Genomic DNA, 24451 nt, shown 5'->3' with positions numbered 1-24451 from the left:
GTGATCATGAGATATAATATAGGCAGAGTTGCTTTCATTAATAATAATACCTTCTTACGTTATTTATATTCCATGGGCGAGGTACAGTTTTCTCGTCTAAATCTTCCAGATAATATGCACCTATTCCTGCCACTGAAGTGATGCGATATGGGCCTTCCCAATTGGGTCCCAACTTTCCCCAGGATGGGTTCTTGGCACCACCCAAAATTTTTCTCATCACGAGGTCGCCTGGCCCTAGTGGCCTTAGTTTTACATTAGTGTCGTACCCTTGCTTTAACTTTTGGTGGTAATAGGCCAACTGGATGATTGTCTTTTCTCTTTTCTCCTCGGCTAAGTCTAGACTTCTCCCTAGCAACTCGTCGTTATTACTTGGGGTAAAAGTGCTGGATTTCAACGTTGGGAAGCTAGTTTCCAGGGGGAGCATAGCCTCGGCCCCATAAGTCATCGAAAAAGGAGTTTCTCCCGTTGACCGTCGCGGCGTGGTTCGATAGGTCCATAGGACGTGTGGTAGTTCTTCCACCCATCTTCCCTTCGCATCATCCAGTCTCTTTTTCAGCCCGTTGACTATGACCTTATTCACAGCCACGGCTTGCCCGTTTCCTTGAGGATAGGCTGGAGTGGAATATCGGTTCGTGATTCCAAAGTCGCAGCAGTATTTCCTGAAGGTTTTACTGTCAAACTAAAGGTCGTTGTCTGAGATGAGGGTGCGAGGAGTTCCAAAGCGTGTAATGATGTTTTTTCAAATGAATTTCTTTGCGTCCACGTCCTTGATGTTGGCTAAAGGCTCAGCTTCAACCCATTTGGTGAAGTAATCTGTGCCGACCATCAAGTATCGTTTGTTCCCTACTGCTTTCGGGAAAGGGCCGACAATATCCAGACCCCATTAAGCGAATGACCAAGGATTGGAAACGGGGTTAAGGACTCCTCCCGGTTGATGGATATTTGGGGTGAATCTCTAGCATTGGTCGCATTTCTTTGCATATTCTTGGGCCTCTTTCTGTATGCTCGGCCATCAGTACCCTTGAGTGAGGGCTCTATGTGCTAGCGATCTTCCTCCCGTGTGGCTCCCACAAATTCCTTCATACAATTCTTCGAGCAATGTCTCTGATGCTTCTGGGTGTACGCATAATAAATATGGCCCAGAGTAGGAGTGCTTGTATAGCTTGTGGTCCTCTGACAACCAGAACTAAGGAGCATTCCTTCGTATCTTCTTAGCTTCCAATTTCTCTTCGAGCAATACATCATCTTTGAGAAAACTCATTATGGGATCCATCCAGCTCGGACTTACTCTGACCTGATGGATTCGAACTATATCCTTTTTTATTGCATCTATCTTGCATAAATCCTCAACAAGGATAATTCGTGGTAGATCCTGCGCCGAGGACGTGGCAAGAGTGGCCAATGAATTCGCATGTGTGTTCCCACTTCTAGAGACATGCGTTAAGTTGAAAAATTCAAAGTCTGATTGCAAGCTTTTAACTTGACCAAGGTATTCCTGCATTCTCACATCTCTAGCCTCCAACTCGCCCCTCACTTGGCCTACGACCAGTCTGGAGTCCAAGAACACTTCTATCGCCTTTCCGCCTATTTTTTGCACCATGACCATTCCTTGCAGTAAAGCCTCATACTCGGCTTCATTGTTTGTAGCCAAGAACCCAAGTCTTAATGATTTTTCAATGGTAATCCTCTCGGGCGATATTAGAACCAGCCCTACCCCAGATCCCCTTTGGTTTGCCGCGCCATCAACGTAGACTTTCCATCATGAGGCTCTTTGTGCAGAGATTGTGCCAACCGATTTTCCATCCATGTTTTCCTTCTCTGCTACTGTTTCTATAATGGGTTCAGCAAACTCGGCAATTAGATCACCAAGGATTTGGCCCTTGACAGAGGTCCGAGGCATGTACTTAATATCGAAAGCCCCTAGGAGTGTACTCCACATGGCGATTCTTCCTGTGTAATCGGCGCTCTGGAGTACCGACCTGAGGGGAAGTTGAGTCAGGACAATGACCGTGTATGCCTGGAAGTAGTAGGGGAGTTTCCGTGTGGCATGCACTACTGCAAGGATTGTCTTCTCCAGTGGTAAGTAACGTACCTCAGCCTCATGTAACGATTTACTTACATAGTACACTGGCCGTTTTATGCCGTTATCAACCCGTATTAATACCAAGCTCACAGCATGAGAGGCCACCGTTATGTAGACGAACAGAACTTCGTCGGCCTCAGGGCTAGACATGATGGATGACCGCGACAGGTATTCTTTAAGTTGCTAGAAGGCTAGGGCACAGTCCTCGGACCATTCAAATCCTTTCCACTTGTTCATCAAGAGGTAGAAAAGTCGGCATCGGTCTGCGGATTGGGAAATAAACCGATTTAATGCTGCGATCATTCCAGTGAGTTTCTGGACTTCCTTTGGGTTTCGAGGAGCTTGTAGGTTATGAATCGCTTTGATTTGGTCCGGGCCCACCTCTATTCCCCTATAAGTTACCATATAGCCCAGAAATTTACCGGACCCGACACCAAATAAGCACTTAGAACCATTGAGGTGCAGCTTGTGCTCTCTTAAGATGCCAAAAATGACTTCAAGATCTCTCACGTGCTCGAATACCACTTTACTTTTTACTACCATATCATCTATGTAGACCTCAATAACCTTGCCTAGTTGTGGTTCGAACATTCTGGTCATCATCCTTTGGTAGGTAGACCCTGCATTCTTTAAACCGAAAGGCATCACCTTATAGTGGTAGTTTCCGACGGGTGTCATGAACGCCGTTATCTCTTGATCTTCTAGGGCCAGTGGTATTTGATGATAACCCTGGAAAGCATCTAGGAAGCTCATTCGGGGGTGGCCTACAGTTGCATCTACCAACCGGTCTATCCGAGGCAACAGGAACGGGTTTTTCGGGCATTCCTTGTTCAAGTCTGTGAAGTCTACGCGGACTCGCCACTTCCTAGTTTTCTTTTTTACCACCACTGTATTTGCCAACCACTCGGGGTAAAAGACTTCTTTGATAGCTCTTTCCCTTTTCAGCTTCATCACTTTATCCCTAACAACGTCGTCATGCTCTTTCAACGGGCACCGAGGTGGCTGCTTTTTGGGAATAGAAGATAGGTTAACGTTTAGGTAGTGACAAATGAGATTTAGATCAACCCCCATGGCATCGTAGGCGTCCCATGCAAATACCTCAACATTTCTTTTCAGAAACCCAATCAGTTCCCCTCTTTCTTGGAGAGGTAGTTCCGAGCCGACTTGGAAGAATCTTTTTGGATCATTGTTAACAGTAACCCTTTCTAGACTTTCACATTTTACCTCCTTGACTAGTTCACCGACGGGTACTGTTGAGGTGGCTGATTGCTATAAGTCCTCCTTCACAGACGTCGAGGGTTCTGTACTGGGCAGGCGTGAGATGGCAGCCACCATGCATTGCCTAGCCATGGCTTGATCTCCCCCAATCTCCTCCACTTGGCCATTTGACGGGTATTTCACCTTTTGGTGAAGTGTAGAAGAAACGGCTCCCAGAGCGTGGAGCCCAAGTCTGGCTACTATGGTCGTGTATGGTGAGTAGGCGTTGACCACGATAAAATCCACCTCCACCACCTCTGATCCGGTCTGTATGGGCAGTCTGATCTGCCCTTTTGGTGTGACAGTCTTCTCTTCGAAACTTACAAGAGGGGAATTATAAGCCATTAGGTCCTCAAGCTTTAGGTTCAACCCCTTGTACAGATCAAGGTACATCACCTCCACAGCACTGCCCGGGTCTACCAGTACTCTCTTCATGTTGAACCCTCCAATCCTGAGCGTAACTACCAAAGCATTGTCATGAGGTTGGATGGTTCCAATCTTATCCTCGTCCGAGAATCCTAGCACAGGTGAGTTCCCTTTTTTAGACCTTTTGGACTCCCTCTCATCGTCCTCGGTGGAGAGCCGAGCCATAGACATTATCCTGGGGGGAAAAGAGTCAGTCCTCCCCGGAGTGGCGAGGATGACATATATAGTACCCATGGGAGGTCTCAAAGAAACATCTTTCTGGGGTTCTTGGATTGCCTGACCCATATAACCGCTAGAGGGGTGTAAGAGGTGCCGCAATTTTCCTTCTTGGACCAATTGATCCAGGTGGTTCCACAGATTCCTACAATCCTCGATGGTATGTCTGTTTTTTTGGTGGTATTGACAATACAGACTTTGGTTGCGCTTTGAGGAGTCTCTGGCCATTTTACTCGGTCATTTGAAGAAAGGCTCGTTTTTTACTTTCTCTAGAACCTGTTGCACTGGCTCTCTGAATACGGCATTAACCACTTGCATGTTGATTTGTCCAGCTTGTCTCGCAAAATCTCTTCTCGGCTGGTTACTGTTGTATCGTTCCGACCTGTAATCATTCCCCTTGTGAGGGATGATCTTCTCCGTTCCTTTCCCTTATAGCTAGTTCTCTTCCACCCTTTTGTATTTGTCAATTCTGTCCATCAGTTGGCGAATGCTGGTAACGGGTTTACCAATTAGAGACTTCCTTAAACCATGCTCAATGGGGAGACCACTTTTGAACGTGCTGATGGCGACGTTGTCATGGTTTTCATCCATCTCGTTGTACATCTCCCAATACCTATCCGAATACACCTTTAAGGTTTCCCCTTCCTGCATGGATAATGATAATAACGAACTCAGGGGCCGAGGAACCCTGCTGTTCGTAATAAAACGAGAGCAAAAAACTTGAGTGAGCTGCTTATAGGAATCTATGGAGTTCATCTTCAAACTATTGAACCATCTCATCGCTACGGGTCCCAGGCTGGACGGAAAAACTTTGCACATCAGAACCTCATTTCGAGAATGGATAGCCATTCTTTGGTTAAATTGGCTTACATGCTCCACTAGGTCTATTCGGCCGTTGTAAATGGTAAACGTAGGTTGATGGAAACGCCGTGGTAGTTTAGCCCCTTCTATCCTGTGCGTGAAGGGTGATCTAGAGATTTGATACAGGGCTTTGTTCATGGCATCATTACCCAGACCCTTACTAGATGGGCTCTTATGTCTCCGTTCCTGATGCTGCTCCTTTTCATAGGAAAATGTTTCACTTGGGGGAGTTCTTGATCTCCGCTTGTAACTGACATCCTCTTTCTCATTAGAGGATATGTCTGAGTTGGAAGGGGACCGCCTTTGTTGTGCACAACACAACCTCTTTTTCAGGTCGTCTATCTCTCGTTGCATGGCCTGATAGTTGTTTCGCCTTTGGGATATGAGACTGCCTACTTGGGAGTGGCTTTGGCTCGTCTGAGTAGTATGTACGCTTCCCTCTCGGTTCCTTCCATTGCCTAGATTTGGTTCAGGGTCAGGAGGATTATTTTGCCACTAAGGCCCAATACGTTCTGTCTGTTGAGGATCGGCCTGGCGTGGATTTTCTTGGTGTGGACCTGATCCTGCCATGCTTAACCGTCGTACTCACTAACACTCAGGTTCTTCCCACAGACGGCGCCAATTATAGGGACAAAGTTTGGAGCCCAAGCCCACACTGTATGGAATCCTAGTCCAAAAAGCCCAATACAATGAATTTTGTAAAGTATGGATCAAAGAACTAGGTTTAGATGAGTTAAGCGGTGGCTTGCATGGGATTAAGGAACACACAGACAAGAACAAAAACTATTATGATGAAATGACCTCCTGTTCGAGGAGACTTAGAATTTTATTTATGAATACAGATCACTACATTTGGGTTCTTTTGCATGCTACAGTATCCTCTCCTTCTTTTTTTCCCTCCCCTCCTCATGGGGGCTTCTATACATTATATAGGCTTTTCCTGATCATCTGGGTTTTACACTTATTGATCATCTAAACCCCAACTTAAGCACCTATCCTATCAGACACCTCTTTCAGTCCTTTGTAAGTTGCGGTAGTCAAGGTAACACTGTTCAGGGGTCTTCTCCACATTAATGCGACTAGGAAAGTAGCTGCAGTGCATTTAATGTGGTGTTGGCAACTTTTGCTTAGATATTTTGGGTTTTCTTCCTTTTCACGTGTTTAGGGAGTGCGCTTCAGCGGTCTGAACATACCTCTGCTCCGGATTTTTAGTGTCCGAGGAGAAATTCCTCCTCGGACTCTCTTTCTTTGTCTCCCATGATAAGGCTTATAACGTAAATCATCTAAGCCATGTTATCTCCTCGGACTCGCTAGTGTCCTCGGACAGGCCTAAGGCCCAACTCGTTACTTTGGGCCATAGCCCCCACAGGAAGTTTGGGATTTGAGTTTTTTTTTTTTTTTTGAAAAATTGTATGGACCAAAGAATGGGCCGGTGATTAAGTTTTTCCTAATTTTTAAGTTTTTTTTTTTACTACTATTGAGGGAAATTTTCAAAACTGAGGGGTCATGGCCCCCTAGCTCTCCCACTGTTCCTAATAGAAATAGGAGTGGTTTGAAAGTACAAGAATACTATTCCTAATTAAATTGTAATAGCGTGAGGCGGCAGGAGCTTTATACACAGCATATTGTTAATATCAGTCAGCCAAAAAATCAGTTTCAGCAATTGTTCAGTACATAATTAAATAAACATCCAATTAATAATAAAATCTGTAAATGTGAACAAATATAAATATGCTCTAACTCAATAAAATCTGTAGCACTAGCCCATACAAAGCCAAGAGTACCCATAGAAATCAAATAAACCCTCAATAACCACGAATAGAATCACTGCACTCAGCATATTAATTTGTTGGAAAAAAAAAAAAAAAAAAAAAAAAAACACCAGCAAGCAAGAACACCTCGATTAAGATTTCCGAAGAGATGAATGAAAAAATTACCACTACAGATCTGTTCGTCCTTGCAAGGAAGAGTTGATGACCAATCTGTGAGGGGAGGGGAAAAAAAAAACTTATTAAAGAAAAGTGTTATAGAGGGGAAGAGAAATATGGAGAAAAGAGAGAGAAGAAAGACAAACAGAGAGCGCAATCGATGGGAAGAGAAGAGAGAGAGAGACGGTGAGACATGAGAAGATAGAAAACCCAAAGGAAGAGAAGAAGTGAGCTTACCGTGACAGAGGCCGCAAGAAGGCGCCAAATGCAATTCTGTTTCCTGCGGCTAAAATAAGAGAATATTTATGAGACTTTAGCGCCGAATGCAATTCGACTTCTGTGTTGTTTGTCTCCTAAGTGGGGGGTGGGTGTAAGGGTCATCAAATAGCCCATGACCCATGGGCTGGCCCAGCAGCCCGCTAGCCCACCAGGCTAATGGGCAGCCCAGCCCGGTAATATTGAAGCCCGTGGGCAGCCCAGTAGCCCAATGGGACAGGCTATGGGTTGGTTTCTTTATCCATGGGTGCCCGGTGGGCCGGCCCGTTAGCCCAGCCCAGTAGCCCGACCTGTTAGCCTAACTCATTGCCCAAAATTTATAACAAAATAATTTGGGGGTTGGGTGGATGAGGGATTGAACTTTAGACATTATAAAAACTTTAAGACCACACACCTAACCACTAAATACTTGGAATGATTGTGATACAATATGCATAATAAATATATATTTTGGTATTAGTCTAGTAGCTTTGATTTTTAAAACAAAGTTACTAAGGTGATTGCTGCCCTACCTTTGTGCCTCTAGAAAGAAAGTCATTCTTTCCTTTGATAAATTCCAATTCTTTCCTTACAAGTTACAATTATAGAAGAAATTCCTTAAAAAAAAAAAAAAAAAAAAAAAAAGGCTTACCATTGGTTGGAAGAAATTCTTTCCTTAATGAGTTGATATTTGATTCTTCATAGATTTCCTTTAAGAATTGATATTTTATTCTTCAAATATTTCCTTTAAAAGTTGATATTTAATTCAATGTACTTATTTATTCTTATCAATAAAAGTTAATTAATCTTATTTTAGTACCTTTTTAAGAGGTATGTCTTAGTATTTTTTTTTAATAGAATCTTTTTAGTAGATTTAATTGTTCAATTTGATAGTTTGTAATAATATATAATTATAATTTTTTTGGTTAAATTTTTATAACCCCATTGAAGACCTGTTAAAAATGCCCATGGGTAGCCCATTAAACCCACCTCACTGGCCCAGCCCGCTAAAGCCCAAATGGGCATTGCCCATGGGTAGGGCCATGGGCTAGGTTTTTTCCATCCAGCCCGGCCCGACCCAGCCCATTGACTAGTCAACAGCCAGTTAAGCCCAGCCCATTAGACCCATGGGCCAAGTAAAAACGGGTCGGGCTGGCCCGGCCCGGCCCATTGACGAGGCCTAGGTGGGTGGGGGCCGTGGCCAATGGGGGCATGCATTGGGCAAATGGAATAGTGGACTAGACTGACTAGTGAGTAATAAAGTAAGTAAATAAGTAATTAGTATAAAAGACAAAAATTAATTTATGCAATTACAAGGCAGTGGAGGTGACTCTATGTGAGCAACTGCACCAGCTAATGTATAATAAAAAAATTACCCATGGAAGTGGATGTATAATATTAGATTATTTAATTCTTTTTTTCTCTCTCCTTTGAAGAGAGATTCTTTATTGAAGAGAAAGAATCTGGGGAAGAGAGGAGTTCTGATGAGGATGAGAAAAGAGAGAAAAAAAAAGAATTAAATAATCTAATAGAAAGTTACTATACAGTGTTATACATACACTTATATGGTTAATTTTTAGGTGTAAATGCACTTTTAGTCTCTATATTTTGGCTTTTTTTCATTTTAGTCCCTACATTTTATTTTTTCCACTTTTAGTCCCTAAACCAATTAACGCGTGTTATTTTCGTCCTTTTCGTCAGTCAACCGACGGAAATAGCTGAGGTGGCAGCCGGAGGAATTAAAATATTATAAAAATGCCACATCACCCATGACACATCATCATATAAATTTAAAAAAATAATTTATTAATTTTAACAAAATTAAAAAACATAAAAATACATTAGATTTGAATCAAACACACAAAAAACCCAAAATTGTGGTGACTTTTTTTCTCTCTCTTCTCTCTCTCTCTCTCTCAGGTTGCTCTCTTTTCTCTTTAAACCCATTCTCTTCAAGGCAGAAACCCATGGTCATGAACACCATCACTAGAGCCACCCATGGCCGGACCCACTGTCATAGTCCACTGCAAGCCACCACCCACTCTCTTATTATTTCTCTTCCCTCTCTTCCTTCTCTCTCTCATTACAGATCAGCGGATGGTGTCGAGATTGGTGTTTGGGGTTTGGTTGTTTGAAGATCGGCATTTGGGGCGTGGAGATCGGCCTTTAACGTAGTGGAGATCGGCTTTTGGGGTTTCTATGGGGCGTGCAGATCAGCGTTGGCATGGTGGAGATCGGCGGGTTGTGGAGGTTATGAGCTGTGTGGGTCGTGTGGTGGAAGTTTTGGGATGTGTGGGTCATATGGTAGAGGTGGGTTGGGTGGCGGTGGTGGTGGTGGTTTCTGGCTTTGGTTGGATGGTGTCAAGATTGGTGTTTGGGGTTTGGTTGTTTGAAGATCGGCATTTGGGGCGTGGAGATCGGCCTTTGACGTAGTGGAGATTGGCGTTTAGGGTTTCTATGGGGCGTGCAGATCAGCGTCAGCATGGTGGAGATCGGCGGGTTGTGGAGGTTATGGGCTGTGTGGGTCGTGTGGTGGAAGTTTTGGGATGTGTGGGTCATATGGTAGAGGTGGGTTGTGTGGGTCGTGTGGTGGAAGTTTTGGGATGTGTGGGTCATATGGTAGAGGTGGGTTGTGTGGCGGTGGCGTGGTGGCAGTCTCTGGGTTTGGTTGAGTGTGTGTGTGTTGATTGTGTCGGTCATTGGTGGTGGGATCTGGGTTTGATTATGTTGGTTTGGGTTTGATTGTGTTGATCTGGGTTTGTTCTGATTGGTTTCTTGATCTGGGTTTAATCTGGGTTGGTTTGTTAATTGGGTTTATGGGTTTTATTTGCTGAGAATTCGGTGTTAATTGTGTTAGAATTTGGGGAAGAACATGAAGAATTCGATGATCTTGATTTGTGGTAGATCTGATGGTGCTGGGTTTGATGATCTCTGAGGTGTTGAATTTGAGTTTTTTCTTCTTGTTTTCATTTATGTCCTAGTGATTTGGGTTTGAGTTCTTGGGTTGCTGGGTTTGTGTTCTTGTGATGGGTTTGAGTTCTTGGTTGCTGGGTTTGATTTGGGAAGAATATGAAGAACAAGTTGTAAAATTCAGAACAATCTTAATTCATGTGAATTTTAGTTTTTAATTCTGTTTTTATTTGTATTATTTAGTTAAAATTAATAAATTAATTTTTTAAATTTATATGATGATGTGTCATGGGTGATGTGGCATTTTTGTAATATTTTAATTCCTCCGGCTGCCACCTCAGCTATTTTCGTCGGTTGACTGACGGAAAAGACGAAAATAACACGCGTTAATTGGTTTAGGAACTAAAAGTGGAAAAAATAAAATGTAGGGACCAAAATGGAAAAAAATCAAAATGTAGGGACTAAAAGTGCATTTACGCCTAATTTTTAAGTAAAAATGTGTAAAAATTATCATTTTTTTAAATATTAAATATTTTAATACACACAAAGAAAAAAGGAAGAAAGTTTTAAAAAAATTAATAGTATTGTATATCCAAATCACCCCTTTTTTTTTATTATACATTGACCGGTGCAATTGCTCACATTGAGTCACCTCCACTGCCTTGCAATTGCATAAATTAATTTTGGTCTTTTATACTAATTACTTATTTACTTACTTTATTACCCACTAGTCAGTCTAGTCCACTATTCCATTTGCCCAATGCATGCCCCATGGGCCACGGTCCTCACCCACCCCCCAGGAGACAAACAACACAAAAGTCGATAGTGTCATGGTCATAGAATACAACAATAATTAACACAAAAAGGCAAACAACACAAAAGGCAAAAGGCTTAGTTATAGTATCTTTAGGAGAATCTTTAAATTTTTGTACTATTTGGAGAGTGACTTTTATATTTTAACTACTCATTTTTTCAAATACACTTCCAATGGATTCTCTATTCTATTCTCTATCTCATTTAAATATTATTTCTTTATTCATTATTATTTTTTTTTTAATAACTACACATCTTTCAATATTTTTTTATTCAACACCTAATTATTATAATAGAAAAAAAGTATTTGAAGAGTGAACAGTAGCTCATCAGACTTGATGAGCTACTGTTCATGAGTAAAAAAAATATCTAGGATTAGAGAATCCATTGGAGAGCTTTTTTTGGGTTTCACTTTCTATTATAGAGAGAATTTTGGGTTTAGATAGGTCATTGGAGATGCTCTTAGAGTTACAAAGTTAACGGGGCATCATTTTTTTAATGAGGGTATATGAGTAAATTTATATAAATTTATTTTCTTTTTCATTTTTTCACTCCCAACTGAACAAAAATGAAAAAAATTAAAATATTTTCCATCCTCTCACTTTTCTATTATCTTATTATTTTTTATTTTCTTACTTTTTCACCCCTTCGACCAAACAGATCTTAAAATGGAAGAAGCTGCCACTTTACTAGCAAAAGTCTCCATAGCCCGCGTGAAAATCATCTTTCCCAAGGCGCATTGATTAGTTTTACTTTTACCACTCCTTAATAACCCGTGAGTCCCCTTCTCAATATTATAAAAAAAATATATAAAAAAATACGTAAATGCATTTTTGGTCTCTATATTTTGAGCCGATTCTCAATTTGGTCTTTAAATTGATTTCACTCCTAGGTCAGTCACTGATTTCAAAAATCATTTTTATTTTGGTCCCTGCTGTCAACTCAATAACAGAAAAATTTGAGGTAGCAAACGGAGTGCATAGGTGGCATGCTAGATGTTAACGTGGCAAATAAAATAATATTAAAAAATTTTATTTTTCTTTTAAAAATGACAAGTTAGCATTTTAATTAATAAAAAAAAATTAAACTGAAAAAATTCAAAAAAAAAAAACCTTTTTCTAATTTTAAATATTGAGAAAACAATTTGTAGCAACTATTTCAATTTTTCTTGAACTTGCTTAAGAAACAAACAAACAAACATTAAGTTAACACCCCTTTTCATTCTAGGCTGGAGTGTGTGTTTGTGTTGGTATCTATTTCATTTTCTTCTTTCTTTAAAGATAAACCAAAAAAAGAAAAATCAAAACAAAAATAACTTAATAAATAAATATTATTGGTGTGTGTTTGTGTCTGAATCTTTTTTTTTTTCCTTTTTTTTTCAGATCCTCTCTTTTTCTGTCTCTTGGTGCGTATTTGTGTTTGTATCTTTCTTTTTCTTCTTTCTTTGTTCAAGCTTTCGATCCCTCTCTCTCTCTCTCTGACTTCTTCTCTCTCTCTAAACCCGACTCTCTAATCTCTGGATTTTTCTAGTTTTCCGTTGGGTGGTCGGTAATGAAGGTGGATCGGTGGTCCGAGTGGAGATCATCTCTGGGTTTTTTCAGTTTTTCGTTAGGTGGTCGGTAATGGAGGTGGATCGGTGGTCGAGGTGGAGATCGGTGTGGCCATGGGTCTTGCATTGTGGGTTTGGTTGGAGATGGAGATGGAGATTGCTAGGTTTGGTTGGAGATGGCTGGGTTTTTCTAGGTTTCAGTGGGGGTTGGTTGTGGCTGTGGAGATTGGTGTGGGTCTTAATTGGATTTGTGTTTACAGGTTTGGTTATAGGTGGGGTTTTTCTAGGTTTCTGTAGGGGTGGGTGGTCAGTAGTGGAGGTGGAGATTGGTGTGGCCGTGTTTGTGTTTTAGAGATGGAGGTGTCTCAGTGAGTTTGGTTTCATGATTGTGGTTTTTTTTTTTTTTTTTTTTTGATGTGGATTTGTATGTTTATTTCTTGGATTTATTGGGTTTGATTTACTAGAGGTTTATGGGTTTGATTTCTTGGATTTATTGGGCTTGATTTACTGGATGTTTATGGGTTTGATTTCTTAGATTTATTGGGTTTGATTTACTAGATGTTTATGGGTTTGATTTCTTGGATTTATTGGGTGGTTTATGAATTTGAGTTCTTGGATTTATTGGGTTTGATTTACTGGATGTTTATGGGTTTGATTTCTTGGATTTATTGGGTTTGATTTACTGGATGTTTATTGGGTTTGATTTGGGGAAGAACATGAAGCATGAAATTCATGTCTTAGGGAAGAAGAACAATGTTCTTCCGAAAAATAATGAAAAGGAAAAAAAAAAATTTAAGGAGTTTTTAAAAAAATTATTTCGTTATTTGTTTCTTAATTTTCTGAGATGGCTTTTTTATTTATTAAAATGTTGACATAGATGCTGACATGGTATTTATTAATATTATTTTATTTGCCACATCAGCATCTAACATGCCACCTATGCACTCCGTTTGCCACATCAGATTTTTCTGTTACTAGGTTGATGGCAAAGATCAAAATAAAAATGATTTTTTGAAATCAAGGACTGGCCTGGGAGTGAAATCAATTTAGGGACCAAATCGAGAATCGGCCCAAAATGTAGGGACCAAAAGTGCATTTATGCCATAAAAAAACTATTGTCATCTTCATATTCTTTCTATTTTTCTCTCACAGAGTCTTCTTAGTGACTCTCTGTTCTCGTCTTTCTCCTCTATTTTTTTCCTTTTTCCCCACTGTAGATCTGTTCCACTTTTTCTCTTCTACAAACATCAACAAAGTAAAGCATGTAAGGTTCATCTATTCCTTATACTCTGAAATTCTGTGTTGATTTTAAGTTTAAGGAGAAGAATACCCAGAACTCCATTCTGGCTAAACCTTCCATTTCGGCCGGTATTAGTTGAAACTCATCGGAACCACCCAAAATTCTGTTCGAGTTGGAACAAGAGGGCTTATCGTTCTGGTTTACATATCGGTACGAGATTTTCTGGCCATTTCGGCTGGAACGGAACAAAATTCAAAACATTGGAAAATATAAAAAGAGAGAAGGGTATGGGGTAGGTGAAAATAATTAAAAATGATTATTTAAAGAATATGAAGGATATAAAAGACAATCTGATGTGGGTGTTTTTGTAAAGTTCTTGTGTAAAATAGAAAAAGTAGGTTTTACATGTTAAAATAGACAAAAAATTTTAAATAGACTGATGCAAATTCTCTCAGAGGCAGTGTATTTTAGACTTTACATTGTGGTAGTGTACGTGGTCTGTGCTTAGGGATGGCAATGGGGCAGGACGGAGCCGAAGAATAGGGTCTTCACCCCCGCCTCGCATGATTTTGTCTTGCCCCATGTGTCGATACCATATTTTGTCTAGCACCAATTTACGCATCAAAACAAAGACCAAAAAAGTTGAAAATTTGAAAAAAGGTGCAAAATTGAAGTTTCAAACCCAAAAAGGGTAAAAAATAAATACAACATGATTGGATGGTGGATCAAAGGGTCACAACATTTAAAAACCCTTTTTATGTCAATTGAGGCCAAAACCCTAATTAGGTCTGGTCAAAAAGTTGACTTTTTGATCCAAATGCCGGATTGAGTTGAATTTTGGACCGTCTCATAGGGCACATTTTTTCCTTCGAAACGGTAATTTATGGGCCAAAATCCAAGTTAAAACGGATGAGATATCGCCAAAATACCAAAACCTCTAATAAAATCCTCACTTTTTTTTCAAGAAAAACAAGAAGTTTTTGGCCCGATCTCACGCAATAAAATGTACCGATTAGGCAAGAACTAAAGCAATCTGGCTGGACCATCTTGAAGAACAAGGTCTTGGCTACTTCTTATAAAAAGGCTTGATGATATCTACCTCAGATTGGAAGATGTGATTTTTTTAAGAAAAAACGTCACATAATTTTTCAACATTACATCACCTTCCTTCTGAGTGCGATATCTTGACAACTGTAGCTCTAAATCGGACATGGTCAGGACTATTGGAAACTAGACACCTTCCTTCTCATAAATATGTTATATGTCTTGTCATATTTTGGTGCAATACATCCCAATATGAAGTATTCATTATGCAAATCTTTTTTGTTCATTTCAACTTCTGAAATCCATGTGGCAAAGCAAAAAAAAAAGAAAAAGAAAGCCCTTCAACTGCTAGAACATGTTAATGGAGAAAAGGATAATGAATCAAATTTATTGTTACCTAATATTATTTTTTCTATCTTCATTGCTACATTAAATCCAATAACACACCTTAGGATTTTTTCAACATTTGTTCTTCCTATTTGTTCTTCTATTTGTTCTTCTACATGAACATTACCATCTTTGTTTTTTGTTATTTTTAATCAATCTTATAGTCATTTATCAAACACATGGAAACATAGAATTGCAAATATTGGGATTACATTTAGCATCGAAATAGAGAGCAAACTGTTTTTCTTAGCAACAATTCATTGTAAAAGATACATAACAATAAAAAATATAAACACATAATACTCCAATATATAAAACACGCTTGACATACCACATGGTTTTAAGGAATAGAGCGATATCCTCACTCAAGAATATAGAATTGCTGCTTTGAAATGAGCTCTTTTTTGGAAAAAGCTAAATCGAAAACCATTCATCTTTTGGTTAAGAGAGATAAAGAATGTATAACAGCTTATATATTATCTATTTAATTTCATAGGGGTGGTGGTGGCTACTAAGCATGTATGTACTGGTTGGGTTCTATGAGGAGAAGAAGAGCCAAGAAAGGAGGAGAGGGAGAGTCTAAGGCATTAAAGAGTTTACAAGGGAAGTTGAAAGTAATGGAGAAAGGGGGAGTCAGGGGTGTTATGGAAGCTAAGTGAAAATTGTGGAATAGTTAAAAGACTAATAGAAAACAAATGGAAATAAATTAAGTTAGTTTATTAATGAAAAGGAAATAATGACATGACTACAGATGTAGCTCAACAGGAGCATAACAACATTAAATAATAACAATTTTTATTTAATTGAAATAAGTAAAATATTATATATTTAATTTTTTTAAAATAAGACAAAATATAAATAATTTAATGATATGGACAATGGAGGATGTTGCTGAATTTAAATGTTAAATAAAATAAAATGACAGAGATAATGACTTTCTATCTCCACTACGAGAAATTATTGAGTAGTCCGGAACTATACTGACCTTGTAGTCCCAGCTAATAGAAAAGAATCACGTCATTAAACATAGCTGAGATCAGCTTACTTGCCACACCATCTCAATATAGCTCCACACTTAACAGCCGTTAGCCCCGTTGCGTTAACCCTCCATGCAAATTCAAATTTTAATTTGAAAATTGGGTGGGTTGGTGAAGGTAAAACTAAAAACTGAAGAAGCTTTTCATTTTCCTCAATCTTTTATCTCTTTCTGTTCATCATCACCACTATTGCAACGTTGGCAACATTTCTGCACTTGCAAGGTACCAACTTTATTCCCTCTTTTAGTGGCACAAAAAGTGTTTGTTGAAATGCTTCATAGAGATCCTTTTTTTTTCAAACTTCTTATGGCTTTGTGTTCTGAATATTAGGGGTTGTGGGTTCATGTTAGTGTGGTGCTGACAGACTCATTCAGAGTAAATCTATTCTCCATGCCTATTAGTGGTTTATGTTGTGTGCAAGTTGTAATTATGAGTGGATAATACGAAAATTTTAGTTTGGAAGCAAAAGAGGCATACGGGAAGCTCTGTAGTTAGGTGGAAGACTTTTATAAAGGAGGAATTTAATTTCTAGCATGGCATAAGGATATCACGGCCTGGGTACAGATTTGCTTTTTTTTTTCTTTGTGGTGTACATCATTTTCATTACATAGCACTAGTATTTATAGAGGTAGAGAGTTGATGTGCACTAAAGTTTCATATTGTTCAACCAATTTTTGGGTTCATTTTGATGATAATAGGTTCTAAAATAAATTTGCTCTAAGCCACCCTTTGGCATATTTTGTGTTTCTGTTCTTGCAAAGAAACCAATTCTTCTGCTAAATTTTTTATTTATTATTTTTTTATATAATTGAAAAGTGAGCTAGTTATTTTTGTCCTATGGCATTAAATTACAGAAGTATGTCCCTAGCTATAATGCTTTAGTGTGAACCATTGTATGTGCGAAACCGAATAATTTTTATAAAACCTGCAATATTTGAGGATATCAATATCATGTATGATGTAACTACGTTCTGGTATATGTTAAATGTCGAGTTGTGTGAGCTACTTGATATTTGTTTTTCGCTGTTATGAATCAATACAAAATAATTAGAATGACTGTTGTGAGGCTTAATACCATCATTTTTATTCCATTTTCAAATGCTAATGTGAATGTTTTAAATGTTTGTAGAGAATAGATATCATGCTACCGTCCATAGTCTAGTCAAGAACCAAGAATCCCAAGAAGTTCACAAGACAAGCAAAAATTATTATTACATGAGAGTTGAGACTATTACATTTGTTTTCTTTGTAATCATTTTGAGTTGGGGCCAATTGAAAGTTATGTATTAATTTTATGTGCTTAAACTCGAAAGGATAGTTTAAACAGTCTTGTAATGTATTAGGACCTAATTCTAATTCAATTTCTTGAAGGCATTTGGTGGAATATTTTTTTTAACTATCTTTAAATTTGTAAATAATAATAATAATAATAATAATAATAATAATAATAATAATTTTTAAAACAAAATTGCTATTTACATGAGAGTTGAGACCATTACATTTGTTTTCTTTGTAATCATTTTGAGTTGGGGCCAATTGAAAGTCATGTACTAATTTTATGTGCTTAAACTCGAAAGGATAGTTTAAACAGTCTTGTAATGTATTAGGACCTAATTCTAATTCAATTTCTTGAAGGCATTTGGTGGAATATTTTTTTTAACTATCTTTAAATTTGTAAAAAAAAATAAAATAATAATAATTTGTAAAACAAAATTGCTATTTAGTTGTGCCATTGTTTCAACACACCTGATAATCAAAGAGGCCTATCCAAAGTCATGCAAAAATGTGTTTTGTTGTTGGTAATAGCATCGAGAGTTTATTTTTACAGATAGAGTTAAGGCCCATTATTAGTTTCATACTAGACTGCTCATATGAGATAATTTATGATATTTTATTATTAAAAGATTTATTGAGCTCTCAGAATAGTTTTCTAATAACTTGTAAAATAAGTTTGAATAAAAGAGAAAAAAAACAAATATTTTTTGTTCAGATAGATTGTAAAATGATAAATTCTAAATTGCTTGTTAATGATCCAAATAAATGACCTTATAATTCACAAATGTGATTTATTTAAGTGCCATTTAGCCAAAATAATATCAATTACAAGAGAACAAGATACACATAGACCAATTACAAAATAATGTGTACATCAAACCTGCCAACAAGAGAATTTCTAGAATTAATCTACCTGCTTTATTATTCAAATCTCATTGCTTATAAAGTTGATTATCAACCGAATTACAATGATAAGATAATTGAACTTAAAATAATCTAATAACTCAATTAGATATCTCTACCAAAAAACTAGGAATTTATTTGCTAAATTCTAACACTCATCGACTACTAACAGCTCCCTTGGATAAAGGAACCACTCCAACCATCAACAAATTTTGATGTTCAGCAACAACATAGTGTTTGTTTTTGCCTAGAAATTGATCCGACTGATATTGAACTTGAAAAAAAGATGCATAAAGTTAAGATACTTTAACAACAGCTCACACAAAAAATAAACACAGCAGAATAAAATATCAAACTTACCTCTCCTAGTCTCCTGCATAATGAACAATGGTTCACACTTAAGCATTATAGCTAGGGAACATAATTCTGCATTTTAATGCCACAGATGACAAAAATAAGTTAGATAACTAGCTCCCTTTTCTTTTTTAAAAAACAGAAATTAGTATAAGAACTAGTTTCTTTGTAAGAACAAAAACACAAAGTAAAAAATTTAAACTTTGGCCAATACCAATAAGCAGGTTTCATAGTGACATAGGATATACCAAAAAATGCCGAAAGGTGGCCTAAAGCAATAGCAACTCTGCACCCAGGACCCAGGTCGTGATGTCCTTATACCATGCTAGAAATTAATTTTCTTCTTTATAAAAGGCCTTCCACCTAATTACAGCTACCCATATGCCTCTTTTGCTTCCAAACTAAAATTTTCCTCCTAGCCACTCATAATTACAACTTGCACCTGACCGCGCCCTCGGCCTGTTTTTATAGGATGTTAGGCCAAACTCACGTGAATGGATGAAGTCGTGTTATTGCCTCCAAAAATGGAGGTTCGACTAGTTATATTTTCCCCTTTAAATTAAGGGCTTTACAATGAAGTTGCCACTTATTTAATTATTGGAATAAATAAGAAAACCAAAATTGAAAAATTTCTCATTTTATTAATTTGTAATTGAATTTACATTGATCATTGGAAAATTACATGGCTTTGGTTTTAGATACAATCTAAGATAAAGTATATGGTTTTATTTCCTAGTTACAATCTAAAAATAAAAAATTACATGGATAATCATTTGATCTACTAACCCTTGATCTAAACTTGGAGGCTATGTTACAAGGTGGGAAGGTGTTAGACACCCACCTTGCCCGGTGAAACCGGTCTTTTAGATTATGGTGACCAACATTCATATTATATCATCCAATATGTCAATCAATTTACATGTTGAATTTAATTTGTGTGCATGTGATAAACCCTAATTCAATTTATTAAGCATTGCATTTAGATTGAAAAATAAATTCTAGTGAATGTGTGTGGATGGTGATAACCTAGATTCAAGGATTTGAAAGAATTATTAAATAAACTTGTTTTTCATATTTTTGATATGGATTTAAGATTAAATCTAGTGATATGCATGAACATGTGATGAACAACCAAAAACATATGAAGAACACATAAGAACAATTAAAAACATTCAAACATATTCAATGGAATTATCATGCTTTAATCTTAAATTCACATCATGACAACATAAACAAACAATTAGGGAAATGGATTATACCTTTATGCAAGATCTATATGGTGGACGAGGAGACTCTTGATGGAGGTCTTAAGGGTGGAGGAAAAGAAGAGTTATGAGAGGAAGAGTGAGTCTCACTCAATACCTTGAGTTTTAGGAAGACCAAGATATGACAAGATTACTCAACTTCACTAGAACTCAAGAGAAGAGAAGAAATGGGGTTTTTTGTGTGTTTTGGAATGAAGGAGAGGGGGGTTTATATAGTAGTGGTGGAGGAAATATGAATGAAAGGCCATTTAATGAGGGTTGACAAAGAATCATGAACTTAGTCCTCATCTTAGCCTTTGGGGAAATTTGGTGCATTAAATGTGGAGATTGATGAGAATGAGGAGCAAATAAAGTTTGGTTTTCCCGTAGCTGCTGTAACAGCCTGTAAAGCCAACTTCGAAAAATTATATCTGACTCAATTCTTATCGGAATTGTCTCATTTTTGTGCTCAAATTGAAACCCTAGATGTTTAGTTTCTGGGAAAATTAACCTAATTTACATATTCAAAATAGTCTAAGATATATTGATGAAATTGTAAGCAGAGGTCATTTGTTAGAAAATGGTTTTAGCACAATTAACATTAATAGGTCCCAAATTAGCTCCCAATTAACATTAAATTGCCCAATCACTCCCATTTTAGACTTAATTGGTTCCAAATTTATCCTAATTAAAAGATAATTGCACAAATTACTCATTGAATAATTAATGTTTAACTATCTAGTTAATTAGGTGTGTGCAACCCTACCATAAAATGTAGTCCTAATCAATCAAATTATGACACATCATTGTTCTCAAATTGATTATACTTATAACCAATTGGAATCAATTGTTCATAATCACATATAGTCGGACTCAATTTGTGATAATGCATCTCGGCCATTAAAACTTGATTTGATGATAACTTTCAATCTGATGGTCTGATTAGGGCTTATGACCAGTTGATTTGATCGTTACAACATCAAGATCATTTTGGTGAAATAAGATTAAAGATCTAATGACCAAAATCAAGATGCATATGTCCAAGGTGAAATTACCCTTTTACTCTCCTTGTAAAGTTAAATACAGGTTGCAAAATGGGGTGTCAATAGCACCCAACACAAAACGCTTCCAAACTAAAATTTTCCTCCTAAACACTCATAATTACGACTTGCACCCAATACAAAACACTAATAGGCATGAAGAATAGGCTTACTCTTAATGAGTTTGTCAGCACCACACTAACATGAACCCACAACCCCTAATAATCAGAACACAAAGCCATAAGAAGTTTGGAAAAAAAGGGATCTCTATGAAGCATTTCAACAAACACTTTCTGTGCCACTCAAAGAGGAAATAAAGTTGGTACCTTGCAAGTGCAGAAATGTTGCCAACATTGCAATGGTGGTGATGATGAACAGAAAGAGATAAAAGATTGAGGAAAATGAAAAGCTTCTTTAGTTTTTAGTTTTACCTTCACCAACCCGCCCAATTTTCAAATTAAAATTTGAATTTGCACAAAGGGTTAACGCAGCAGCGCTAACGGCTGTTAAGTGTGGAGCTGTGTTGAGATTATGTGGCAAGTAAGTTGATCTCAACTATGTTTAATGACATGGTTCTTTTCTATTGGATGGGACTACAAGGTCAACAAACTGACCTTGTAGTCCTGGACTACTCAATAATTTCTCCTCCACTATCTATCTCTCTCCTAGTTTGACTGTACTGGGTTTTAAACTTTCAATTTGGATAATAATTAATTGCTCATAATTTAATTTATTGGGAATTTATTACAATTGACAGTTTTAGTGTTTTCCTTACCAGGGGTGAGCTTCCAGACTGGTTTGACTATAAGAGTAAGGGCACATTTGATAGACTATAACGGTAATTACATAGGAATAGGAATAGATATTACAAGGAATACAAAATACTATAATGTAATGCTTATTACTATTCATTTGTTTGGTGACAACACAATAATAGAATCCTGAAAACAATGGAAAGAAAGCATTTTAAATCAAACTTAAAATATATTTTAGGAAATATCTTACTCATATAATTATATTTCCTAAAAAATAATATTTTTTACATTTGAAAGAGAGATTAGTTATTTTTTATTTTCATAATTGTTATGTGCATATGGAAAGTTTGCTTATTTAGAAATATATTAATTGTAGAAATTAATACACCTACTAAGGAATAGTGATTACATCCCTTTTAGAGATGAATAGTTATTTTTCATTTTAAGGAATAACAATTGATAATGAATGGCTATTCCTTATAATAAAAATATAATCAAACTACTGAATGACTAAACTATAAAAATAACTATTACATTACAATATCTATTACAGTTTACCAAATATACCTTAAGGAATCAGTTTTATCTTTTGTTGTGCCCCCGCTAGTAAAGCGAAAGATTCAATTTGGATCAGTCAAGCTGGAGAAGTTGCTGCACTAATGGAGGTTCAGCTCCAATCCATGTTTGTGATAACCCAGATGATTTGGCAACTGAGCTAATTCTTGTACTGCACAATTGTAATCTCTTTCCAGATGTTGGATCTTCCAATTACTAAACGAGCCTAGCAAAGACTGAATACCTTGGACAATATGACCTGCTTCTCCAATAGTAGTACCCAAGTTAATGGTTTCAACAATTATAAGTGCATCAGATTCAATTATAATCTGGGAGAGCTGCAGTTCTCTAGCTAGTGAAACCCTGCCTCCACATCTATTGTTTTTGTCACTTCCACTGAGTAAGTAACAGGTAGTTGACAACAAGACGCTGCTGCTACCAATCCTCTACAATCTATAATCACTATGCCAATACTTCATTGTCTACCATCCTCTGAATCTCTGATGTTGCTGCATCCACATTAATTTTATGGATGCCAGGATGTGGTGCTGCCCAACCTACAATGACAGGTTGCTGCTTACAGAGGGTGGCAGTGATAACTCCCTATAATCATAAATGAGACGCTTTGCAGTTCCCCAAATTTGTTCTGTTGGACTACCTTGTGAGTCATGCACTATTTGGTTTCGGTTGTGCCAAATTGACCATGCAGTGACAAAAAAGGTTTCAAGGTCTTCGGTGGTCCCATTTGCTAGTAGCTTCATTACAATATCTGAGACATCTTGATTCACAGCCAAAAGATTAACAGGGCATGTCAGCCAATTACTCTAGACCTCCGATACCTTCTCACAAAGTAAGAGGGCATGTGTGGTGCATTCAATAGATTCATTACAAAGAGGACAAATCCCATCAGTTTTGACTCCTCTTCTCCTAAGATTTTGTAGAGTGGGCAGAGCATTCATACAAGCTCTCCAACAAAAAATCCTTATCTTTGGAGGGATCTTCAAATGCCACATTTTTTTCCAAAGTGGGGTCTGAACATCACCAGCAGAGCTTTCACCTTCATTAGATGCATTGATCATTTTGAGTGCAACATAGTAAGCACTCTTGACAGTAAATTCACCTCTTCTATTTCTAGTCCATATAATGCTGTCCTCAGGGAGATTGTAACTCGGGAATTCTAAGAATAATTTCCGCTTCAAAGGGCAAGAATAAGTTTCTAAGCATGCTAATTTTCCACAGCTTTGTGTCTTTGTCGATGAGGGAGGAGACCATAGGAAAATCATCGATAATCTGAATGGGAGAAACAACTTTATATGTTGTTGGTGTGAGGAGCCATCTGTCTTCCCATATGTGTATCACCTTCCCATTACCAACTCTCCACCGTGTTCCTCTTCTAATGACTTCTAAGCTATTATAAATACTTTGCCAAGCATACGAAGGATTTCCGCCTAACTTTGCTGGCGGAGCCACTTGATGACCAAGGGGGGCCTAGGCCCCCCCAAAATTTATGAAAATAATATTTTTTTTTTTTTGAAAATATCTTAAATAATTTGATAATTTTCAAATAACCTTATCATTTTGGCCCCCATACCTAATAATATACATACATATTTAAGAAAGTCTAAAAATAAATATAATTTTCATTTAAATAAAATACAATCTATAAATACATGTGTCAACAAATTACAATAATTAAACATTTATTATCTATAAAATGAACACATAGGTATTTTAACAATCATCTCAACAAATAAAAGGGAAAAAATTGAGTTATATGAAGTATTGTATATTACTATTTTACATTTCATACACAAAATATATATATATATATATATGTATATATATATATTTATTTATTTATATCTATGCCCCCCTCCCCCCAAAAGATAAATTCTTGGCTCCACCACTGACTTTTCCTTCAAAACATCTCCATGAGGGTAGTACTTCTCTTTGTAGATTCGGGCAATAAGGAAGCTAGAAGTCTCCATCCTTGCTTTGCTAGCATGGCAAGATTGAAAGCCTAGAGGTTACGAAATCCCATAGCACCATCTTGTTGGGCTTTGTGGAGCTTAGTTGTGTTTGATTTGGATAATGACCCAACCTGAAATAATGTTGCGGGAAATTTTTTTTGCTGGTAGCCCATTGTGAATCTTGTGCACAAGATGTAGAAAAACAATGTTTTGGTGATTAGAGTTTGGTGGTTGTCGTTTTGAGAGTGAGAAAAACTATACTGCCGCACTCTGTATTTTTCTCTGATAATAGTGAAATCCCTGCAACTTCGTAGACGTAAGCAAATTGTCAAACCACGTAAATACTGTC

At 37.4% G+C, this 24451-nt stretch overlaps 1 protein-coding gene and 2 long non-coding RNA genes across 4 annotated transcripts in view; 1 reads left to right on the top strand and 2 right to left on the bottom strand.

Annotated features, from left to right (window-relative positions):
* The window catches only part of LOC126720646 (protein ACCELERATED CELL DEATH 6-like), a 30979-nt gene extending 23943 nt beyond the window's left edge, over positions 1 to 7036 (bottom strand). Inside the window, exons 1-2 of the mRNA XM_050423378.1 lie at positions 7009 to 7036; positions 6781 to 6825 (exon numbers count right to left, since the gene is read on the bottom strand). The gene's annotated coding sequence lies outside the window, so the exon portion shown is untranslated. The remainder of the gene's footprint in view (positions 1 to 6780; positions 6826 to 7008) is intronic.
* An 8979-nt stretch (positions 7037 to 16015) lies between these two features.
* On the top strand, positions 16016 to 16537 carry LOC126724372 (uncharacterized). Its single transcript, XR_007654953.1, has 2 exons — positions 16016 to 16228; positions 16337 to 16537. It is a non-coding gene; the product is annotated as an uncharacterized LOC126724372 (long non-coding RNA).
* Positions 16538 to 18553: 2016 nt separating this feature from the next.
* Positions 18554 to 21326, bottom strand: LOC126724371 (uncharacterized). 2 transcript variants are annotated; one of them, XR_007654952.1, is made up of 3 exons: positions 20895 to 21326; positions 18753 to 18980; positions 18554 to 18610 (listed from the first exon to the last, which is right to left on the bottom strand). It is a non-coding gene; the product is annotated as an uncharacterized LOC126724371 (long non-coding RNA). The 2 variants fall into 2 exon arrangements; XR_007654951.1 differs by having other exon boundaries at positions 18787 to 18980.
* Positions 21327 to 24451: the final 3125 nt, after the last annotated feature.

This window comes from Quercus robur, chromosome 4 (genome assembly GCF_932294415.1).
Source record: "Quercus robur chromosome 4, dhQueRobu3.1, whole genome shotgun sequence".
Lineage (NCBI taxonomy): Eukaryota > Viridiplantae > Streptophyta > Magnoliopsida > Fagales > Fagaceae > Quercus > Quercus robur.
This window is presented reverse-complemented; position numbering and strand designations above follow the sequence as displayed.